Below are 21775 nucleotides of genomic sequence, written 5' to 3' on the forward strand. Positions count from 1 at the left end.
TCCGTTTATGAAATGATTAATTAAGTGACGTAACGGTCGCAATTTGTTTGGCGCATGCGCAAAGGACACTTATGTAACCGATTTTACTCAAGGATAGCGGACTCTACCAAGATTTTCTCAAGTAACTTTTTAATTTGGAGTCATGAGGAGTTAATGTGTTTCGTTGTTCCGTGCGCAGTAAACTGGTAAGTTATTATTCGCCGAATAACTTGCATACGACAAATAGTAGCTCATGAGCCAGCGAGGCTTGTCCTACGGGCGTTAATGTTAATGCTAGCGTTGCTAATGACACAATTACTTTGTGTGTGTACCGTTTCTATTGTACTTTCTTCCTGTTCATTCATCGTGTTGCGCTTGTTATTGCTTGTGCGTAAGAAAGCGTCACTGCAATAGCTTTGTCCATTTATACTAAAGCAGTATTAAACAATTAGAACGCTAATTAGGTAAAGACTGGTCAACTGGTGGTAAATTCAAAAGGCTGCCTCCAAGTGGCACAGAAGCTAACTGCAAGTCAAGCCCAGCGCTCGAATTGCCATGAGGAAAGTTAAATTTTGTCTCCAATTTTACATTGAAAATCATATTATGTTTCTTTTAAGCGTTGCTGAGTTGTGTAATTTTGTATATTTTGGTTTTGGGTGGTAAACGTCTTTGATTGGAATTACACTTGTAATACATGTACTTGACTGATGCGGAACCATTCTCCTTTCCGACGTTTTGCCGGAACTTTATAACAGACGTACGGCGGTGTTGCTTCTTTCACGTATAAACAAAATTCAACCACTGGTGAACACAAACGCGTGATAATCTTGACATTGTTTTTTTAATTTTTTTGTTTTTATGTTTTCCTTAAAAAATACGCAATTTTGTTTTAAAAACAAATAAAGGCAAAACAGATCTCGCAAAGCATGCTGGGACTAGAAAACTGGTAAACTTATCTACATCTAAACTATTTTAAGTCGTCTTAACCAGTCTTGAATTTTTCTATAATTTGTCTTTTTACTTGTCGTAGTGTAGTGCATTTGGACAAAAGTACACGCTAGGTTGCCCTCTGGGTACAAATGGTACCCTCGCAGATGACTTCCCGCCGCGGCCCATGGTTGAGTTAAGACTATACTTTCAGGGATCATTTCTATAGTTCTTAACTTGAGAAATGCTTTTCTAAAGTGACGGTCTCGCTAACTACGATGACGAGACTTGATGTTCCTTCCTGAGCGTGAAGCTGGCGTAGGATAATGATTTATCATATGTCCTTCACCTTTGATGAACGTTCTTTACTTCCTTGTGGAGTATTGAGGGAAGGAACATGATCAGAGTAGTGCTTTTAAAGATGTTAAAACAACTTGCGTTATACCATTTAAGTATTTAGAGCATTGTTTAAGTCGCGTCGTTAAGTCATTGTTAGACGGTAACAGCGTCAAGTGTCTTCTGTGACAAGAAAAGTTTAATATTTACAACCTACGTTAACATATACTGTGCAAACTACACGAATTAATAACCTTAAACGCGGCTCATAATACTTGCTGTTCGTTTCTGTGCCACTTGAAGACAACCTTCTGATGCTTAGTAAGTGATGCATTATCAAGTTTGATGGATCATTCAATGGCTAAAAGTTTCTTGTATCCTCTCAGTTAAAAGAAGGATCTTAGAACCAATGCCTTTTTCTCGGCTGTCTTTCTAAAGAATACATCCGATGGTTGTATCCCCAAAACATTTTTTTTCCTCTCCTCAAAGCATAATTGACATGTCTGTCATTCTAAAGAATTACTCCAATTGCTGTTTATTTCTATTAGGTTAATATTTCTCGAAAAGAAAAAATTAACATGTGTGTACTGGTCAACTTCATTTAAAATGTTACTACACAACGTAAGATCTATCTGCTCATTGTAGGTAGGGGAGCAATTGATGGTTGACTTTTCACAGTATTAGGAAGCTCCGCAGTCGCAGAGCATCAAAAAATTGAGATATACTCTTGTTGTTCCTCCCCACGGAAATCTTTAGTAAAAGGCGAAAGATTTATACGATCTGAAGAGAAACAAGAGTGAACTGCCAATTCAGGTCAAAACGGGCCACCCCATTGCTGGTCTCACCAAATTAACGCGCGGTCTCACGTTCAAATTACAGCAACCGTTCCTTCTAATACAAACAATAGACGTTCATAGATTTACTATACTTCGAAGGACTCAATCTAAATAGACAGTTTAAACGAGTATTTTGTGTTCATTAATGTGTTTTTTTCCCTATAAACATTGTTGGCGCACAGGATTATGGGTACCTGATTCACGACGTTGGCGCTCGTTATTTCAAACAGCGTCACCTATCGATTGGGCGACTATTTTGAGTGTGCGTATTGAACGTCAAAACAGTTGTATGTCTTGCTCCGTGTACTTTTGGTATGAGAGAACGGGAGATGGTCCGATTTCCGTGTTTTATTTTCAAATTTGTAATTTAATATTTTTATTCAACACAAATCGGGAAACAAAATACGATCGTAATTTCTCAAATGAGTGTTAATAAATGCTGGCATGGATTGGAGTGCAATTCACCTCCACTGCGATGGTGGGGTTCGAGGGTTAATGTAATTTGCCACAGCAAGAAATAGGAAGTAGTTTGGCGAAGTGGGCCGCGTGTTTTTTTGCGGCGTGTTTTTTTTTTTCGTCAAAATGTTCATCAAACAGCTATTGTGCTTTTGGTCCCGAAATATATCCAAACATCGGATTGTTTTTGGCGAATGACTAATTCGTTTTGTTGGTCATTAAAAGCTATTCCCATCAGAGCACAGTTCATCGTTATTCTATTGGGTCAACGTGAACCACGTGACACTAAACCTACGCGAACACACGAAACTCTGCAACCATTTGTTCGATGCACAGGTTGAAAACAGCACAGTGACGCATTATCATTCCAAACTGTTAATAGTTGTTGTTTGGGTGGTCGGTACGTGGCATTAGCACGAGTCGATATATTTAAACCGTAACTTGAGTTGGTAGTCTCTTTATTGAAGTGGTTGCCTCAGACCCATGACAGGTTATCGCTTCTCGGCCTTTTGGCTAAGATCAAGTGTAGTATCTGTTCTTATCAGTTTAATATCTGATACGTCCCCTATCCGGGGACCATATATTAAATTGATTTTTGGAACAGGGAGATGGAATAGGGGCTTGCTCCGTCCACTCCACGCATCGACCTGGTATTGCAGTACCTCCAGGAACGGTGCACCCCCCTCTGCCTGTCAAATCAAGAGCAAAAACTTCTCACATAGTCGTTGCTATCCGTGAGTTTCGTTTTAACGGGATCAAACAGTTCAGACATGTCTTGTTGGGGTTTGATTTAAGCTCATGACGGCTTGAGCGGCAGCATGAATTTACGTAGCGCTTGTAAAATATAATTAAAATGCGTTTCTTTGCTTGAGATTTTCCTATCATTGTTCCAGGAATTTTCAATACAAGTCTTATTCTCAATTTTTTAAGAAAATGTCATTTTCAAAACTTGTTCAGAAAAAGAAATATATATATTTTTCTGCGGTAATGTTGGAGATTTTCAATAAATACAAATTCATACCGTTTCAGGGTTCTCAGGTGGAAAGAGGCAATGCATGATGGGCATGTTTTTACTTCATTTATTATGGTTGCTGCCATCACCACTAGATGGCGACTCTAAGAAAAAGGAGGTGAACAAAGGCGTGGAGGCAGTAGAAAAAGAAGCAAAGCATGACGGTATTGTTTTTTAATCTATTTTTTTTACGTAATTAATAATGCTTTGGTTTCGTAATGACTAAAGGTACTATAGTTCTACGAATGCTGTCTCATCCACTGAATATGTGTGCTCACACATTTGTAGCAAATTAGCCTCTGACTGAAGATGGTGCGCGCGGTAAAGACCTAGGCCCGGCGACTTGTACAACTCATACTTACCTGGCAGGGGAGATACCATGATCAAGAAGGTGGTTCACCCAGGGTGAGGCTCAGCCATTGCACTCCGGTTGTGCTGACCCCTGCGAATTCCCCAAATGTGGGAATCTCGACTGCATAATTTCTGGTAGTGGGGGACTGCGTTCGCGCTCTCCCCTGATCTTCCTGTTGAAATGAAACGATTGAGCTGCAGAAGGATAGCTACACGGTGCTGAAATTTACGTTGACGGGACACTTTGGGCGCTTTGGAGAATTAACTGTTTGCTGCAACTATGCATTATTGCCGAACTTCATTAAACAAATTAGTAAGTGCAAAATAAAATGTAATAACTACGTTCCCGACCCGTTACATGATACGAACGTATTGATGCATTACTGGTAAGCTATTCCCATCAGGAGCTCAGTTCATCGTTATTCTATTGGGTCAACGTGAACCTCGTGACACTAAACCTACGCGAACACACGAAAATCTGCAACCATTTGTTCAATGCACAGGTTGAAAGCAGCACAGTGACGCATTATCATTCCAAACTGTTAATAGTTGTTGTTTGGGTGGTCGGTACCCATTAGCATGAGTCGAAATATCTAAACCGTAACTTGAATTGGTAGTCTTTTTATTGAAGTGGTTGCCTCAGACGCATCATTGGTTATCGCTTCTCGGCCTTTTGGCTAAGATCAAGTGTAGTATCTGTTCTTATCAGTTTAATATCTGATACGTCCCTTATCCGGGGACCATATATTAAATTGATTTTTGGAACAGGGAGATGGAATAGGGGCTTGCTCCGTCCACTCCACGCATCGACCTGGTATTGCAGTACCTCCAGGAACGGTGCACCCCACTCTACCGGTCAAATCAAGAGTAGTTAGACCCGAAAGCAGTTTTTGTCATGTCTTGCTGGTGTTTGATTTAAGTCCATGACGGCTCGACTTGAGCGGCAGCAAGAATTTACGTAACCGTTCTAAAATATAATTAAAATGCGTTTCTTTGCTTGAGATTTTCCTATCATTGTACCAGGAATTTTTAGTACAATTCTTATTCTCAAATTTTTAAGAAAATGTCATTTTCAAAACTTGTTCGGAAAAAGAAATATATATTTTTTCTGCGGTAATGTTGGAGATTTTCAATAAATACAAATTCATACCGTTTTAGGGTTCTCAGGTGAAAAGAGGCAATGCATGATGGGCATGTTTTTACTTCATTTATTATGGTTGCTGCCATCACCACTAGATGGCGTCTCTAAGAAAAAGGAGGTGAACAAAGGCGTGGAGGCAGTAGAAACAGAAGCAAAGTATGATGGTAATGTTTTTTAATCTACTTTTTTTACGTAATTAATAATGCTTTGGTTTCGTAATGACTAAAGGTACTATAGTTCTACGAATGCTGTCTCATCCACTGAATATGTGTGCTCACACATTTGTAGCAAATTAGCCTCTGACTGAAGATGGTGCGCGCTGTAAAGACCTCGGCCCCGGCGACTTGTACAACTCATACTTACCTGGCAGGGGCGATACCACGATCAAGAAGCTGGTTCGCCCAGGGTGAGGCTCAGCCATTGCACTCCGGATGTGCTGACCCCTGCGAATTCCCCAAATGTGGGAATCTCGACTGCATAATTTCTGGTAGTGGGGGACTGCGTTCGCGCTCTCCCCTGATCAATATGTGAATGGTAACGAAGTAATGATTATCAACTGCGTTTCAGCCAAATCTAGAATGCACCTTTAGATGGCGACTCTATGGAAATATTTACACTTAAAACGTGTCGTTCTGAGTCCACGCTTGCTCAGCTGCTCATAGAGTTCGGTTCCAACTCCCTTCCCGGACCTGTTCGTTTGCATTGTGCACGTTCTCCACTCTTGTTTCCTTCCATTTCCCCAAAACATATGCGATCGGCCCATTGGGCGCTCCAAATTGCCCGTAGGTGCGAGGGCGGACGGTTTTTCGTCTCCGTGTGCCCTGCGATTGGCTGGCAAACGTTTCAAGGTGTCCCCCACCTACTGCCCGATGACTGCTGGGATTGGCTCCAGCACGCCCACGACCCCCCGTGGGAACAAGCGGTACAGAAAATGGATCGATGGACAATACTAAGTATTCGTCATCAGTGCTCACGGCCGGTGGATGAACGGAAACGTGTCTACAATATAAAGTTGATTGTTTGGCTATTATAGGCATTTTTAAAAGCCTCATGATGTTATTTTTCAATGACGTCGTTGCTCAATCTTATCTAACAGTCCTTTACTAGTCGTGGTGTAGTGAATTTGGACAGAGGTTGCCCTCTGGGTAAAAATGGTACTCTCGCAGAAAGATGACTTCCCGCCGCCGCCCGTGACGGAGTCAAGACTATACTCTCAGGGATCATTTCTAAAGGTCTTAACTTGCGGAATGCTTTTCTAAATTTACGGTCTGGCTTACTACGATGACGAGAATTGATGTTCTTTTCTGAGCGTGACGCTTGCGGACAATGATGATATTATAGATTCTCCGCTATTGGTCAACGTTCTTTGCTTCCTCGTGGAGCATTGAGGGAGGGACCATGATCAGAGTAGTACTTTAAACTTGGTTAAAACAAAACGTAAGCCATGTGTAATGATGTGCTCCTAATGTTTCTCCTGACGTGATTTTAACCGTGTTGTTGAATTCAAATAACAATGGCAGCAACCTGTCATGTTTTTTGAAGTACTTATACCTCGTAACTATAATTTACATGGCTTAATTTTTTACAACTTCAACATCGACACATTATACTGTACTAAAAAGACGAATTAACCATCTTTTAAATGCTGGTTATACTTGCAGTTAGCTTCCGTGCCACACGAGGGCAACTTTTTGATTCTTAGTAATTAATTTCCCTCTGTTAGGGCCTAACAGGTCACTTAGAGGGGAAGAGGGTGGGGTGGGGAAGGAAGTAATATTTCAAAAAATGTATTTTATTAAATTTTTGCCTTTGCACTTTAGTGTATGATCCTGCATTGCAAATGTGGATTTTCCTGGATTGGCCTTTCTAAACCTATTTTGTTAAAGTGTATATGCCGTTGCACCGCTAGATGGCAGCAGCACTGATTTCCGCGACTGACCACAAAAAGAAACAAGAATCACGTGATGCGCAGGAAAAGAACCAATGCATGTTGGGAATTACAGATGTATGTTTTTTTTTGTTGTTGTTGTTGTTCTTATTTACATTGATTTGGTCAATGGCTAAAGGTACTAAGTTAACGGTTTGACGAATGCTGTCTCATCCACTGAGTATGTGTGCTCACACTTTTGTAGCAAATTAGCCTCTGACTGAAGATGGTGTGCGCCGTAAAGACTTCGGCCCCGGCGACGTGTACAACTCATACTTACCTGGCAGGGGAGATACTATGATCAAGAAGGTGGTTCACCCAGGGTGAGGCTCAGCCATTGCACTCCGGTTGTGCTGACCCCTGCGAATTCCCCAAATGTGGGAATCTCGACTGCATAATTTCTGGTAGTGGGGGACTGCGTTCGCGCTCTCCCCTGATCATCCTGTTGAAATGAAATGATTGAGCTGCAGAAGGAGACCTACACGGTGCTGAAATTTACATTGTCGGGACACTTTGGGCGCTTTGGAGAATTAACTGTTTGCTGCAACTATGCATTTATTTGCCGAACTTCATTAAACAAATTAGTAAGTGCAAAGCAAAATGTAATAACTACGTTTCCGACCCGTTACATGATACGAACGTGGTGATGCATTACTGGTAAGGTATTCCTATCAGGAGCACAGTTGATCGTTATTCTATTGTGTCAACGTGAACCACGTGACACTAAACCTACGCGAACACACGAAAATCTGCAACCATTAGTTCGATGCACAGGTTGAAAACAGCACAGTGACGTGGCACCGTTGAGAGCGTCCTCACCAGTTGCATCGCTGTCTGGGGTGGTAACTGCACTGAACAGAACTTGAAGGCCCTGCAGTGCACAGTGAATACGGCTGGTAAGATTATTGGTGCTTCGCTCCCCTCCCTGAAGGACATTTACACCTCCCATCTCGCCCGCAAGGCAACCTCGATTGCGAGAGATGTGAGTCACCCGGCTCACTCTTTGTTTGACCTTCTGCCCTCTGGGAAGAGGTACAGGAGCCTGCACTCCCGCACCACCAGACTCGCCAACAGCTTCTTTCTCCAGGCTGTTAGGACCCTGAACTCGCTACCCCCTTCTGCGTAGCGTGCGGCACTGTTGCGCTATTTTCTGGAATGTCTGCTGTACGTGCACTTGCTCCTTTTTTTGCTCCTCTTATTTATTTATTTATTTATTTATTTATTTATTTATTTATTTATTTATTTATTTATTTATATTTTTTTTTATTCATTATTTTTTCAGCACGCTGTTGTTATACTTGTTTACTTGTTTGTCTGTTGTGGGCCATGTCTTGTCACCGTGGGATAGGGGGGTACGAAATTTCGGTTTCTTTGTGTGTCTTTGGCATGTGGAGAAAATGACAATAAAGCTGACTTTGACTTTTTTATCATTCCAAACTGTTAATAGTTGTTGTTTGGGTGGTCGGTACGTGGCATTAGCATGAGTCGATATATTAAAACCGTAACTTGAATTGGTAGTCTCTTTATTGAAGTGGTTGCCTCTGACGCATCACTGGTTATCGCTTCTCGGCCTTTTGGCTAAGATCAAGTGTAGTATCTGTTCTTATCAGTTTAATATCTGATACGTCTCCTATCCGGGGACCATATATTAAATTGGTTTTTGGAACAGGGAGATGGATTAGGGGCTTGCTCCGTCCACTCCACGCATCGACCTGGTATTGCAGTAACTCCAGGAACGGTGCACCCCCTTCTACTGGTCAAATCAAGACTAAAAATCCCCACATAGTCCTTGCAGCCTGTTAGTTTCATTCTAACGGGATAAAACAGTTCAGACATGGCTTGTTGGGGTTTGATTTAAGTTCATGACGGCTCGACTTGAGCGGCAGCAAGAATTTACGTAGCCCTTGTAAAATGTAATTAAAATGCGTTTCTTTGCTTGAGATTTTCCTATCATTGTTCCAGGAATTTTTAGTACAATTCTTATTCTCAAATTTTTAAGAAAATGTCATTTTCAAAACTTGTTCAGAAAAAGAAATACATACGTTTTTCTGCGGTAATGTTGGAGATTTTCAATAAATACAAATTCATACCGTTTTAAGGTTATCAGGTGAAAAGAGGCAACGCATGATGGGCATGTTTTTACTTCATTTATTATGGTTGCTGCCATCACCACTAGTTGGCGACTCTAAGAAAAAGGAGGTGAACAAAGGCGTGGAGGCAGTAGAAACAGAAGCAAAGTATGATGGTAATGTTTTTTAATCTATTTTTTACGTAATTAATAATGCTTTGGTTTTGTAATGACTAAAGGTACTTTGTTAACAGTTCTATGAATGCTGTCTCATCCAGTGAATATGTGTGCTCACACATTTGTAGCAAATTAGCTTCTGACTGAAGATGGTATGCGCGGTAAAGACTTCGGCCCCGGCGACTTGTACAACTCATACTTACCTGGCAGGGGAGATACCATGATCAAGAAGGTGGTTCACCCAGGGTGAGGCTCAGCCAGTGCACTCCGGCTGTGCTGACCCCTGCGAATTCCCCAAATGTGGGAATCTCGACTGCACAATTTCTGATAGTGGGGGACTGCGTCCGCGCTCTCCCCTGGTTTTCCTGTGTAATACAACAGCATAACAGATGGGCGCTTTCACGAAGCATAAATATACAGCGACGGGACGCACTGAGCGCTTTGAAGCATTAAATGTTTTCTGTAAATGTGCATTTACTTGTCTAACTTCATTAAACAAATTAGTAAGTGCAAAATAAAATGTAATAACTACGTTACCGACTCGTTACATGATACGAACGTATTGATCCATTACTGGTAAACTATTCCCATCAGGAGCACAGTTGATCGTTATTTTATTGGGTCAACGTGAACCACGTGACACTAAACCTACGCTAACACACGAAACTCTGCAACCATTTGTTCGATGCACAGGTTGAAAACAGCAGAGTGACGCATTATCATTCCAAACTGTTAATAGTTGTTGTTTGGGTGGTCGGTACCCATTAGCATGAGTCGAAATATCTAAACCGTAACTTGAATTGGTAGTCTCTTTATTGAAGTGGTTGCCTCAGACCCATGACAGGTTATCGCTTCTCGGCCTTTTGGCTAAGATCAAGTGTAGTATCTGTTCTTATCAGTTTAATATCTGATACGTCCCCTATCCGGGGACCATATATTAAATTGATTTTTGGAACAGGGAGGTGGAATAGGGGCTTGCTCCGTCCACTCCACGCATCGACCTGGTATTGCAGTACCTCCAGGAACGGTGCATCCCCTTCTACTGGTCAAATCAAGAGCAAATCTCCTCAACTCGCCGTTGCAGTCCGTTAGTTTCGTTCTAACGGGATAGAACAGTTCAGACATGTCTTGTTGGGGTTTGAATTAAGTTCATGACGGCTCGACTTGAGCGGCAGCAAGACTTTACGTAATTGATCTAAAATATAATTAAAATGCGTTTCTTTGCTTGAGATTTTCCTATCATTGTTCCAGGGATTTTTAGTACAATTCTTATTCTCAAATTTTTAAGAAAATGTCATTTTCAAAACTTGTTCAGAAAAAGAAATATATGTTTTTTTCTGCGGTAATGTTGGAGATTTTCAAAAAAACAAATTCATACCGTTTTACGGTTCTCAGGTGAAAAGAGGCAATGCATGTTTTTACTTCATTTATTATGGTTGCTGCCATCACCACTAGATGACGACTCTAATAAAAAGGAGGTGAACAAAGGCAGTAGAAACAGAAGCAAAGTATGATGGTAATGTTTTTTAATCTATTTTTTACGTAATTCATAATGCTTTGGTTTCGTAATGACTAAAGGTACTATAGTTCTACGAATGCTGTCTCATCCACTGAATATGTGTGCTCACACAATTGTAGCAAATTAGCCTCTGACTGAAGATGGTGCGCGCGGTAAAGACCTAGGCCCGGCGACTTGTACAACTCATACTTACCTGGCAGGGGAGGTACCATGATCAAGAAGGTGGTTCACCCAGGGTGAGGCTCAGCCATTGCACTCCGGTTGTGCTGACCTCTGCGAATTCCCCAAATGTGGGAATCTCGACTGCACAATTTCTGGTAGTGGGGGACTGCGTCCGCGCTCTCCCCTGATTATCCTGTGTGATACGAAGTTGTGGCGGAAGTGTGCTTAGACGAAGCCAAAATTTGCAGCGACGGGACACACTGAGCGTTTTGGAGCATTGACTGTGCATGTACTTGCCGGACTTCATTAAACTAATTAGTAAGTGAAAAATAAAATAGCTACGTTCCCGACTTGTTGCATGATACGAACGTATCTTTTTGTAAAAATAAAAATAATAGACCTTGATATAACTTTCGCATAACCTGCTTTCTGGAATACCCCCACGCATCATTTCCCGTTCTCAATTTACCGACACTATAAAGAAAAACTAATGGCCAAAAGGTACGTGGACCCAGACACACAATTGATTTTACTTGCAGTACTCACACTAAAAAAATAGTCGCCCAATCGACAGGCGACGCTGTCATAAAAAAAAAAAAAAAAAAAAGTACCAACGTCATCGTGTACCCACAATCCTTTGCGCTGACATCGTTTACGACGACGAACTACATTTCTAAACACTAAATACTGATTTGAACTATCCGTCTTGGTTAGGCGTTAGGTCAACCTAAATATAGCCAATATGTCAAAGTGTATTATTTTTATTTAAAAAAAAAAATAATGTTGTTACAACATGAGTGTGACACCGCCTGCTAACTTGGTGAGGCCAGCAATAGGGTGGCCCGTGTCGAGGCTTTTAGTCAGTTCACTCTTGTTTCTCTTCAGATCGTATAAATCTTTCGCCTTTTACTAAAGATTTCCGTGGGGAGGAACAACAAGAGTCTATCTCAAATTTTTGATGCTCTGCGAAAGCGGAGCTTCCTCTCTTTGTCTAAAAGCAATATACAATGATAATGGCCGCCTGCCCAAATTGAACGCTGTGCCTTTCGTTTGTCTACGCAGTTCATATTCAGGTGGTACCAAATTGAACCAATCGAACGTTTGGTTAACTGCTTTATGTGACTATGTATGTTTAACGTTGTTATATGACTTGGTGTCCCCCAAAATAACACATATCGGCATAAGGGATTATTTTTTCAATCTTTTATTCAAACACATTCGGTATAGTAACACCATCAACTACAATCCAACAAATACAAAATTAAAACATCAATGAAAATATGTTGGAATGATTTTAGCTCCTGCAGAACTTGAAAATGACCAAAATCATTCCAACATATTTTCCAAGATTGAGAGCTTAACACCTTTGACTTTTGACCATGATATTTCCCTAAAAGTGATAGCAATTTACACTTGAAAATGGCGGTATACCTAATGGAGTGTCCGTGTGATTCCCTCGTTAAGCGCACCTGCGTTAAAAGATTTTGGCCATTTGAAGTTCTGCAGGAGCGAAAACTTTTCACGCAGGTGCGCTTAACGAGGGAATCACACGGACACTCCAGTAGGTACACCGCCATTTTCAAGTGTACCTAATAACAGGCCACTTTATTAGGGAAATATCATGACTCAAGAATTGTCTCTGTGCAACGGTGTGGTGTTTCTTAACAACTGAATTGAAAATGAGTCCACGGGAGTACTGCAACGGCCGCAGAATTTTTGCAAGAACAATTCATTTTAGGATGAACTATCGATACAAATATTTTCATTTGATTGATGGCAATGGCGTTAACCACTCGACCAGAGCCTGCTCGGAAACAAAAGGAGATTTGGTCATATTGATAGGGTATCCTCCATCCAAACATGTTGGGTGTTCAAAGTTTCAACGGATAGTCCGAAGCAACCCTTTCCACAGTAGTCACCATGACAGGCGACCACCTGGTGGCGTCAGTGTACCGAGCGCCGTTGGACGATCGGGAGAAGAAGATTTTAATCGACGGACGTGACGTCAGGGCTTTAGGTCAATTGAAGACAGGTGTGCTCGCTCAAGGGGAGTTATCATATGCAGGTGCCGCCGAGCGCGTGGCGGCGGCGGCGGACGGTTTCTCAGGTAAGCGAGCATGCTAGCAAATGTTTGTCGTCTCCTGCCGTTTTTCACGACAGACGCCGTGTTTGTTGCACGATTGGCACGCTCTGTTGCCTTTTCTCACAAGCCTTTTTTTTGTTTGTTTTGTTTTGTTTGTCGCAGGCTTGTCGTACTCTCGTGACTCGGCCACGTCACGTCCACCGCGACGGTGGGCCTGGAGGTAAATCGTAGGCCGCAGCCCATTTAGCCCGTGAGCAAATGTTTGCAGTTTCTTACGATGCCATTTATTATTTCTTGCAGGATTTTCGCTGTCTAGGGAGTGCTTGAGGTTTCGGCACGGCACGGCACGCCACAATCCACTTCATGTCGCGTCGTTGCGCGTTTTGGTGGTATTTTGAATGTCTTTAGCGGTGGGTTTTTTTAATGCTGGCCAGCATTTTTTCATTCGTCTGTCTGTAGAAGGTTCGTAAATGACGCCGCCGATAAGCGCGTGTTTGTCTGACTTTAGGAAATGTTAGTTTGACTCTAGTCAACTAAACCATTTTTTATTATTTTATATTATCCGTGTGCCACTTCCGTGTCATGCAAACCGGTGAATCCAACGTATATGTTACGTCATGTCCAAATCGGACCAAATCCATTCAAAGATGGCGCCCGCCCGCTCGTTCTGTTACGCAACAAACATTTGCGCGGGTTATTTGCTCCCGTTTTGGACGCCGCCAACCTGGATCATCTGTCCAATGTGAGGTGAGTTGTAGATGATGAAATTAAAAAACGAATTATAGTCTTTAATAATTCTTGTAATTTACCACAATGTAATGATTATATATTTTTTCAAATGTAAAACTCTACTTAGAATGTATAAAATTAAAATATTAAGTATAATTTTGATAAATGATCGCAACTTACTACAATATAATATTTTCTCTCAAATGTAAAACTCCTAGTATGTATAATTGTTGGTAAAAAAAATCATGCCATTGGCACTCTACTCAATGTCTATTTTTGTTGCAATAATTTGCTTGTCTTTTGTAGCACTAAAAGAGGCCGCCCAGCCAGCATCCTTTTATAAAAAGCAAGCAGGAGGCTCTTGAAGGAGCCCTTTCAGTGATGTTGAGGACACTGAGGAAGAGTAGTCCTCACACAATTGATGTCTGTCTGTGTTTTTGTAGGCTGCAAGAGGAGCCGAATGGGATAAGTAATTCCACATGAAAAGGCGCAATGGCCTATCCAGAGGCGCAATGGCCTATCCAGAGGCGCAATGGCCTATCCAGAGGCGCAATGGCCTATCCAGAGGCGCAATGGCCTATCCAGAGGCGCAATGGCCTATCCAGAGGCGCAATGGCCTATCCAGAGGAGCAATGGCCTATCCAGAGGCGCAATGGCCTATCCAGAGGAGCAATGGCCTATCCAGAGGAGCAATGGCCTATCCAGAGGAGCAATGGCCTATCCAGAGGAGCAATGGCCTATCCAGCGGAGCAATGGCCTATCCAGCGGAGCAATGGCCTATCCAGAGGAGCAATGGCCTATCCAGCGGAGCAATGGCCTATCCAGAGGAGCAATGGCCTATCCAGAGGAGCAATGGCCTATCCAGAGGAGCAATGGCCTATCCAGAGGAGCAATGGCCTATCCAGAGGAGCAATGGCCTATCCAGAGGAGCAATGGCCTATCCAGAGGAGCAATGGCCTATCCAGAGGAGCAATGGCCTATCCAGAGGAGCAATGGCCTATCCAGAGGAGCAATGGCCTATCCAGAGGAGCAATGGCCTATCCAGAGGAGCAATGGCCTATCCAGAGGAGCAATGGCCTATCCAGAGGAGCAATGGCCTATCCAAAGGATGAATGCTATATCAAGTCAAGAATCAAGCAGCACGCTGCAAAAGTCGACGTGTGCGGATCATGTGCCCAGGAGGGGGCAGTGTGGTTGCCTTTGGTTATGGGTGCACGACGGAAAGGTTGCAGGTGTGGACAGTGTTTGGGGGTCTGACGGTTGGTCTTGCTTAAGAGGTTGTGGCTTATCTGGATCCAGCGGTGTCTTGTGCTTGGTTGCAATTAACGGCTCACTTGGGGGAGGACGTGGTGACTTGGATGGAGACAAAACTGAACTTTGACGCGGAGCCCAATGTCCAAGCTTGCCATATGACTTGTACCATTTTGTGTCTTTTTCTAACCTGCCACTGTCGTGCTCGCTGCGTTCTTTGTTCTCCCCCATCGGTGTAGGGCGGCGCTGGAGCGAGCCGATCCCGAATGTCCAATTTTGCAATTTGACTTGTACCATTTTGTCTTTTTCTAACCTGCCACTGTTGCACTTGATCTAACCCTAACCTACCACCACTGTGGTACTTGCGGTCTTTGTTCTCCCCTAGGTGTAGGACAGCATTGGACGGTAACATTTTGTCTTCTTCTAACCTACCACTGTCGTGCTTGATCTAAGCTGTGTGTCCTTTGTTCTCTAGGTGTAGGGGGCGGTGTTTGGGCGAGCCGGTCCACGAGGAAGACGTAATGATGCGAGCAGCGCCCAACTCATTGCGTGTTCTGCCATTTGCAGGCCGGACGCAAAAGGGGGGGGGCGCACGGCCCGATCCGACCGGGCGACGCTCACCAATAGTAGCTAGCCGCTGTGCTCAAGTAAGCAAGTGACCGACAACTTGGGGTGCTCTTTGAGTTTCTAACATTTGTTTCTGTTTCTGCAGATGGCGACCGGGATGTGACACGATCTGATCAGAGGTGAACGGAGCGCTGTGGCATCGCTCTGAAGTCGCCGACTTCTGAGGGAGACCCGCTTCCCTGGAGGCGTCGACCTGCGCAGCTTCAACGTGTGAAATGGATTTTTAAATTTTTTTTTTTTTTTTTTTAAATAACACCAGCGGTGTCCCAATGTATGCTTGAGGGCTGCATACTGAAACAAATTCAGAATTCTTTGACACCAATTACTTCAATCAATCAACCACAAAATGTTGCCATTGACATTTTGTGCTACAAAGCAGTGTTGCGTTCATTCATGTGGTGTGTTGATCAAGTTGCCCCGAGGCTGCCATTTGGACACCAATGGTGACATGTGTGTAGGGCTGCACATGTATTGGAAAACTGCCATATGGTGGTCTAGGTTATTGACATGCACTTTAAGACAGCAAAGATTAGTTTTTTCATGTCTCAAATGAAACATGTTTTCTTGCCTAAGTATTTGTAATGAGTTAAGACGATAAGTCATTGATGTAAGTTAAAGTTAACTCATCTAACCGATCTCATTGCGATCAAATAGTTAACCTCCATCCAAGAATTTTGCACAACTTGCCTCAATGCAGTGGTCTGGCCCAATACTGCCATATCATTGGTTTTCCAAAATGTTGTGCAGCCCTCATTGAGTGCCAAACGCGCAGCGACGGCAAGCGCAAGCGACCGCGCAGCGACGGCAAGCGCAAGCGACTGCAAGCGCAAGCGACCGCGCAGCGACGGCAAGCGCAAGCGACTGCGCAAGCGACGGCAAGCGCAAGCGACCGCGCAAGCGACCGCGCAAGCGACGGCAAGCGCAAGCGACCGCGCAAGCGACGGCAAGCGCAAGCGACTGCGCAAGCGACGGCAAGCGCAAGCGACGGCAAGCGCAAGCGACGGCAAGCGCAAGCGACGGCAAGCGCAAGCGACGGCGCAGCGAGACTTTTGTGCTTGTCTTGCAAGGTGGAAGAGACGATGTATGAAACAAAGAGCCGGTGGACGGAGGCCACCAGACCCGCGATTGGTGAGCGGGTTGCAAAGGAAGGAATCACCCAAAGAAAGGAGTCGCTAAGTGTTGAAGAGGAGCCTGATGCATGACTGGCCAAGGCTGGCCAGAGGCGGTGACATGGCAATCCAATCTGCAAGCATAGTGTACACACTTGTTGGTTTTAATTTGATTTCCTTATTTTTCTGCCTTTCAGCTGGCAGCGGATGGGGCGAGCGCCAGCCTGCACCGAGAGGGACTGGGCTGCACCCACAAGACCAGGGAGGGGGCAGGTAATGAGTACGTTGACAGAAGTAAACCGCATGCAACTGAGTGCCGTTTGTCTTTTTGCGCTTGTGCGAGGCGAAAGACGAGTCCAACACCGGCCGGAGCAGACCCAGACCTTGGCCCGTGACGAGCGGCCCACACGAGACTGATGGGTGCAGATGCAGCCAGCGTTTCGGGGGAGTATGACTTTGTTTTTTCTTTTGTGCTTTCCCTACCCCTGTCTGTTTGAATAGGGTAACTAGTAGCACGCACGGGCATTTGGGTTGCTGTGACCCTCTAGATACGAATCGGCAAAGTAGACACCCCCTGCCCCCCTCCCTCCCTCTCTCGCTCTCTTTCTCCAACGCGCCCGGCAGTACCTGCATGGCCTGGTGCACTCAGGGTGGAACGTGGCTATACCTTGCCCTTTGTGGAATACCAGGGTATAATGTCTGCCAGACTGGGTCCCAGTGTCGTCGACGGTGTCGAGGACAAGGAGATTCTCCGTGACGCTCTCCGTGACGTCACGTTTTCCTCTTTTTTTTCCCTCTCGGGGCCAAGCCAGCTCTACTCAGGGGGAACTGGCCGGTTGCGCTTAAGTGCGCATCTCCTCTCGCTCTCTCCCTCCCTGCTTCCCTCCCTCCCTCCCTTTTTGTAAGGGGTTAAACATTTCATAACCCGCATCGCTCCAATGCGGGAGGGCCGTATGAGACATGTGCCAGCCCGTGCGTGCCTCTAGTTACCTGATTGAAACTTACATTAGTCAATGTTGAGGGGGGGTGCTAGTGAAATTTTTCCCTTTGCCAAAACCAACACAATATGTCTGCCTTTCAGGATTGCTGGGGCGGTGGATCGGACGAGTGCCTGCACAGAGAGGGACTGGACAGGACCGCGAGACCAGAGGGTAATAATAAAAAACTTTATTTGTAGAGCACCATTCATACAAGAAATGCAGCTCAAAGCACTTTACAACAAAGAAAGAAATTATAAGCATTGAATTCTTCATATAGGAACAGACATAAAAAGAAAACAAAAACATTCATGTGTACATACACGATTAATAAAGGGAGCTTAAAATAGGAGCAAGCTTTAATAGACAGGTAATGAGTACGTCCACAGAAGTGAACCGCATGCAACAGAGTGCCGTTTTTCTTTTAGCAGTGGCACGAGGCGGAGGATGAGTCCAAACGTCGAATACCGGCCGGGGGGGGGGGGAGCCAACCTTCGCCCGTGATGATCGGCCGACACGAGATGGACGGGTGCGGATGCGGCAAGGGCAAAGCGCCCAGCCAGCATTTAAGGAGAGTATGACTTTGTTTTTTTCTTTTGTCCTTTCTTTCCTTCCCTCCACTTTTTCACTGGGTGTGCACACTGGCTATCTGCATGATGCCTCTTTCTTTCTCTCAGCGCCGCGTCATTTTGCAATATTGTTGTTTTACTGTTGTTTTTTTAATCATGAAACGAACTGTTTGTACTGTAATTGTGTGTGTGTACCACTGAACTGCAATTAAACTGTGAACTGAATTCAAGTGGTCCATTTTAAGCATTGGCAGTCTATCGTGCATACAAACTGGAATCATTTGAGACATTCTCAATGACAAGACAATTGTAAAGTTAGGCTGAAACAAAATTGACTTGTTAAATATGCAGTGTCAGATTTTTTATTTTTAACTACACAAAGAAAAGCTGGATGCATTCTAAATTGTTGACAAAAGCCAAGTAGCCAGACACCCATAGATGCAAACGACAAGTGTACAAACGGTCTCTGTTGCGATCAGTAAGTCATCTTTGGCAACCCTGCTTTAAAATGGCCACCGAACTCAGAATCTTGCAGAATGTTGGTACATTTTTCTGTACGAGTAAAAGCTGTTTTAATGTGGTCAGAGCCATTTTTCGTTTTGTTTTAAATCGTCATGCATCATGTGGGCATTCTTGTGAATAAAATCAACAGTGGTGTGTTTGCTTCCTGTTGGTGGTCTTGTAAATAAAGTGAACTTTGGTGTCATCATTCGCGATGTGCCTCAACCGATGGTGCATCTCTTGAATGTGAAACTTCTTGCATGTTTTGTTGCAGGGCTTGGCGTCCCCATTGGCTGTCTGACTACAAAGAAGGCTGCTTGTCCTGTCCAGGTTGCTGCTATAGTCAATTGAATGTATAAACATAGCGTGTAACTTCCAGGACCTTAGCTTTCAATTCAAAGCAGTTGCGTAACTACACGGCCAGCCTCGGTACATGTACTGGGTGGTTACACAGTTCAGAGTGAAATAAAGGCCAGAGTGTTCTTATTCATACCGGCATCCTTATGAAATTGACCATATCAGAAAGGCTAGATGACTTCCGAGTGCTGCCACCGAGTAGCAGCGTATTTGCCTCAACCTGTCTGATGCTGGGTCAATGCGATGCACCTTTCGTTGTTTTGCCCAAAACAACCTAAGAAATAAAGAAGTACTGCTGTTATCTCGCCGGTGTGCATGTGTGTTAAAAGTACAAAACAAACTCATTTGCATGATAGACGTCTAAACCACATGCTAGATATTTGCCTCAACCTGTCTGATGCTCTATTTAACTGTATGTGATAATTTTTAACAATTTTAATCATTTCAATTTTTAAGTACATTACAAATGATAGTACAATTAGACAGCTGGGTCAATGTGACCCGTCTTTTGCGGTTTGTTCTGCCCAAAGCAACCTAACAAATACACATAAGTACTGCCGCTATCTCGTCAATGTGTGTGTCTCTAAAATGTACAAAGCAACTTCATTTGCATAATAAACTTGCAAACCACATGCCCAAAAAATATTAATAGTAAATTACAAAAGGTAAAAAAAAACTTTAAAAAAACTTGTAAAGTCCTAAAAAGTTGTTAATTTACTTACTAGTACAGGTCTGTCTATTTATAGACATCGCTATGTAGCGAATGTCGCAGCGCAGCGTATGCTAGGCGGAAGGGAGCGCGGGCGGCATGGGGGGCGCAGGCGGCGCAGGCAGTATTTGGCGCAAGCAGCAGCAAGGGTGGGGAATCGAACCCTGGGTCTCAGGTGTTCAAGCGCAGCGACGGAGCCACTCGCCAAGCGTGGCGAGCTCGGCAGTGACCCCGCTTTCACTTCGAGTCATTCTTATACGTTCAGTATTGCGCTACGCGCGCGCTGGGTAAGTACAAAAGAGAACTGGCGGCCGCCAGCTGTCATGTCACACTGGCCGACCGGTTCGTGACACGGCCTCATGCCCCGTACATCCCTGGTTCGATCCCAGTGGTGGGAACTTTCTCCGGCCCACTTTTGTGTCTGAATACATGCATATAGGTTGCATGTCGACGCATTTATTTATGTATAAACGCCCAGTGTGGCCCCGCCCGCAAGTGGGCGGGGCGATGCAGCTGGCCCCCCCCCCATCGAAATGGCGCCGCCCCCTGGCTCAGCCCCGGGCCCCGCCCGCAAGTGGGCGGGGCGATGCAGCTGGCCCCGCCCCCATCGAAATGGCCCCGCCCCCTGGCTCCGCCCCTTGCCCTACAAAAAGACAGTAGGGCAGGGGGCGGGGCCTGCCCTAAAAATAAGACAGTAGGGTAGGGGGCGGGGCGAAGCCCCGCCCCCTACCCTACTGTCTTTTTATACAGTATAAATACAGTATAAATATATATATATATATACTGCATATATATATACAGTATATATATATACAGTATATATATACAGTATATATACTGTTTATATACAGTATATATATATTTACTGTATATATATATACAGTATATATATATACAGTATATATATACTGTATATATATAGTATATATATATATACACTGTATATATATACAGTATATACTGTATATATATATACTGTATATATATATATACTGTATATATATATACTGTATATATATATATATATACTGTATATATATATATATATATAGTATATATATAGTATATATATAGTATATATACAGTATATATACTGTATATATATATAGTATATATAGTATATATACAGTATATATACTGTATATATATATATAGTATATACAGTATATACAGTATATATATATATACTATATATATACAGTATATATATACTGTATATATATATACTGTATATACAGTAAATATATATATACTGTATATATACAGTATATATATACTGTTTATATATATATGTATATATAGATATATATGTACTGTATATATATACAGTATATATATATATAAATATATACTGTATATAAAGACAGTAGGGTAGGGGGCGGGGCGACTGTATATATATACAGTATATATATACTGTATATATATATACTGTATATACAGTAAATATATATATACTGTATATATACAGTATATATATACTGTTTATATATATATGTATATATAGATATATATGTACTGTATATATATACAGTATATATATATATAAATATATACTGTATATAAAGACAGTAGGGTAGGGGGCGGGGCTTCGCCCCGCCCCCTACCCTACTGTCTTTCAATACACTTTTAATTGTCTTCAAGCCCCGCCCCCTGCCCTACTGTCTTTTTGTAGGGCAGGGGGCGTGGCTTCCCTGCCCCCTACCCTACTGTCTTTTTGTGGGGCAGGGGGCGGGGCCAGGGGCAGGGCCATTTCGATCGGGGCGGGGCCAGCTGCATCGCCCCGCCCACTTGCGGGCGGGGCCACACTGGGTGTTCATACATAAATAAATGCGTCGACATGCAACCTATATGCATGTATTCAGACGCTCACAAAAGTGGGCCGGAGAAAGTTCCCACCACTGGGATCGAACCAGGGATGTACGGTGCATGAGGCCGTGTCACTAACCGGTCGGCCAGTGCGACACGAAATTTG

General features: G+C 43.4%; 2 long non-coding RNA genes and 13 other non-coding genes across 18 annotated transcripts; 14 read left to right on the forward strand and 1 right to left on the reverse strand.

Moving 5' to 3' along the window:
- The first annotated feature begins 755 nt into the window (after positions 1-755).
- Positions 756-8055, forward strand: LOC148388455 (uncharacterized). Its single transcript, XR_015862122.1, has 2 exons — positions 756-7861; positions 7927-8055. It is a non-coding gene; the product is annotated as an uncharacterized LOC148388455 (long non-coding RNA).
- Positions 1105-1317, forward strand: LOC148388456 (small nucleolar RNA U3). Its single transcript, XR_015862389.1, has one exon. It is a non-coding gene; the product is annotated as a small nucleolar RNA U3 (small nucleolar RNA).
- Positions 1929-2042, reverse strand: LOC148388457 (U5 spliceosomal RNA). The gene has a single exon (XR_015862366.1). It is a non-coding gene; the product is annotated as a U5 spliceosomal RNA (small nuclear RNA).
- Positions 3028-3218, forward strand: LOC148388458 (U2 spliceosomal RNA). The gene has a single exon (XR_015862378.1). It is a non-coding gene; the product is annotated as a U2 spliceosomal RNA (small nuclear RNA).
- Positions 3901-4064, forward strand: LOC148388459 (U1 spliceosomal RNA). The gene has a single exon (XR_015862376.1). It is a non-coding gene; the product is annotated as a U1 spliceosomal RNA (small nuclear RNA).
- On the forward strand, positions 4555-4745 carry LOC148388460 (U2 spliceosomal RNA). Its single transcript, XR_015862382.1, has one exon. It is a non-coding gene; the product is annotated as a U2 spliceosomal RNA (small nuclear RNA).
- On the forward strand, positions 5394-5557 carry LOC148388461 (U1 spliceosomal RNA). Its single transcript, XR_015862357.1, has one exon. It is a non-coding gene; the product is annotated as a U1 spliceosomal RNA (small nuclear RNA).
- LOC148388462 (small nucleolar RNA U3) lies at positions 6240-6450 on the forward strand. The gene has a single exon (XR_015862392.1). It is a non-coding gene; the product is annotated as a small nucleolar RNA U3 (small nucleolar RNA).
- Positions 7238-7401, forward strand: LOC148388463 (U1 spliceosomal RNA). Its single transcript, XR_015862395.1, has one exon. It is a non-coding gene; the product is annotated as a U1 spliceosomal RNA (small nuclear RNA).
- A 468-nt stretch (positions 8056-8523) lies between the features above and the next one.
- On the forward strand, positions 8524-8714 carry LOC148388464 (U2 spliceosomal RNA). Its single transcript, XR_015862386.1, has one exon. It is a non-coding gene; the product is annotated as a U2 spliceosomal RNA (small nuclear RNA).
- A 691-nt stretch (positions 8715-9405) lies between these two features.
- Positions 9406-9569, forward strand: LOC148388465 (U1 spliceosomal RNA). Its single transcript, XR_015862362.1, has one exon. It is a non-coding gene; the product is annotated as a U1 spliceosomal RNA (small nuclear RNA).
- A 488-nt stretch (positions 9570-10057) lies between these two features.
- On the forward strand, positions 10058-10248 carry LOC148388466 (U2 spliceosomal RNA). The gene has a single exon (XR_015862380.1). It is a non-coding gene; the product is annotated as a U2 spliceosomal RNA (small nuclear RNA).
- A 666-nt stretch (positions 10249-10914) lies between these two features.
- On the forward strand, positions 10915-11078 carry LOC148388467 (U1 spliceosomal RNA). Its single transcript, XR_015862363.1, has one exon. It is a non-coding gene; the product is annotated as a U1 spliceosomal RNA (small nuclear RNA).
- A 678-nt stretch (positions 11079-11756) lies between these two features.
- Positions 11757-11870, forward strand: LOC148388468 (U5 spliceosomal RNA). Its single transcript, XR_015862368.1, has one exon. It is a non-coding gene; the product is annotated as a U5 spliceosomal RNA (small nuclear RNA).
- A 593-nt stretch (positions 11871-12463) lies between these two features.
- On the forward strand, positions 12464-19395 carry LOC148388469 (uncharacterized). 4 transcript variants are annotated; one of them, XR_015862119.1, is made up of 7 exons: positions 12467-12998; positions 13137-13194; positions 13275-15601; positions 15667-16806; positions 16888-16963; positions 17034-17841; positions 18096-19395. It is a non-coding gene; the product is annotated as an uncharacterized LOC148388469 (long non-coding RNA). The 4 variants fall into 4 exon arrangements; XR_015862120.1 differs by having other exon boundaries at positions 12468-12998; positions 13275-13721; positions 14147-15601; positions 15667-16963; XR_015862118.1 differs by having other exon boundaries at positions 12464-12998; positions 15667-16963.
- Positions 19396-21775: the final 2380 nt, after the last annotated feature.

This window comes from Syngnathus floridae, chromosome 13, assembly GCF_059516105.1.
Source record: "Syngnathus floridae isolate MCC-2025c chromosome 13, RoL_Sflo_1.0, whole genome shotgun sequence".
NCBI lineage: Eukaryota > Metazoa > Chordata > Actinopteri > Syngnathiformes > Syngnathidae > Syngnathus > Syngnathus floridae.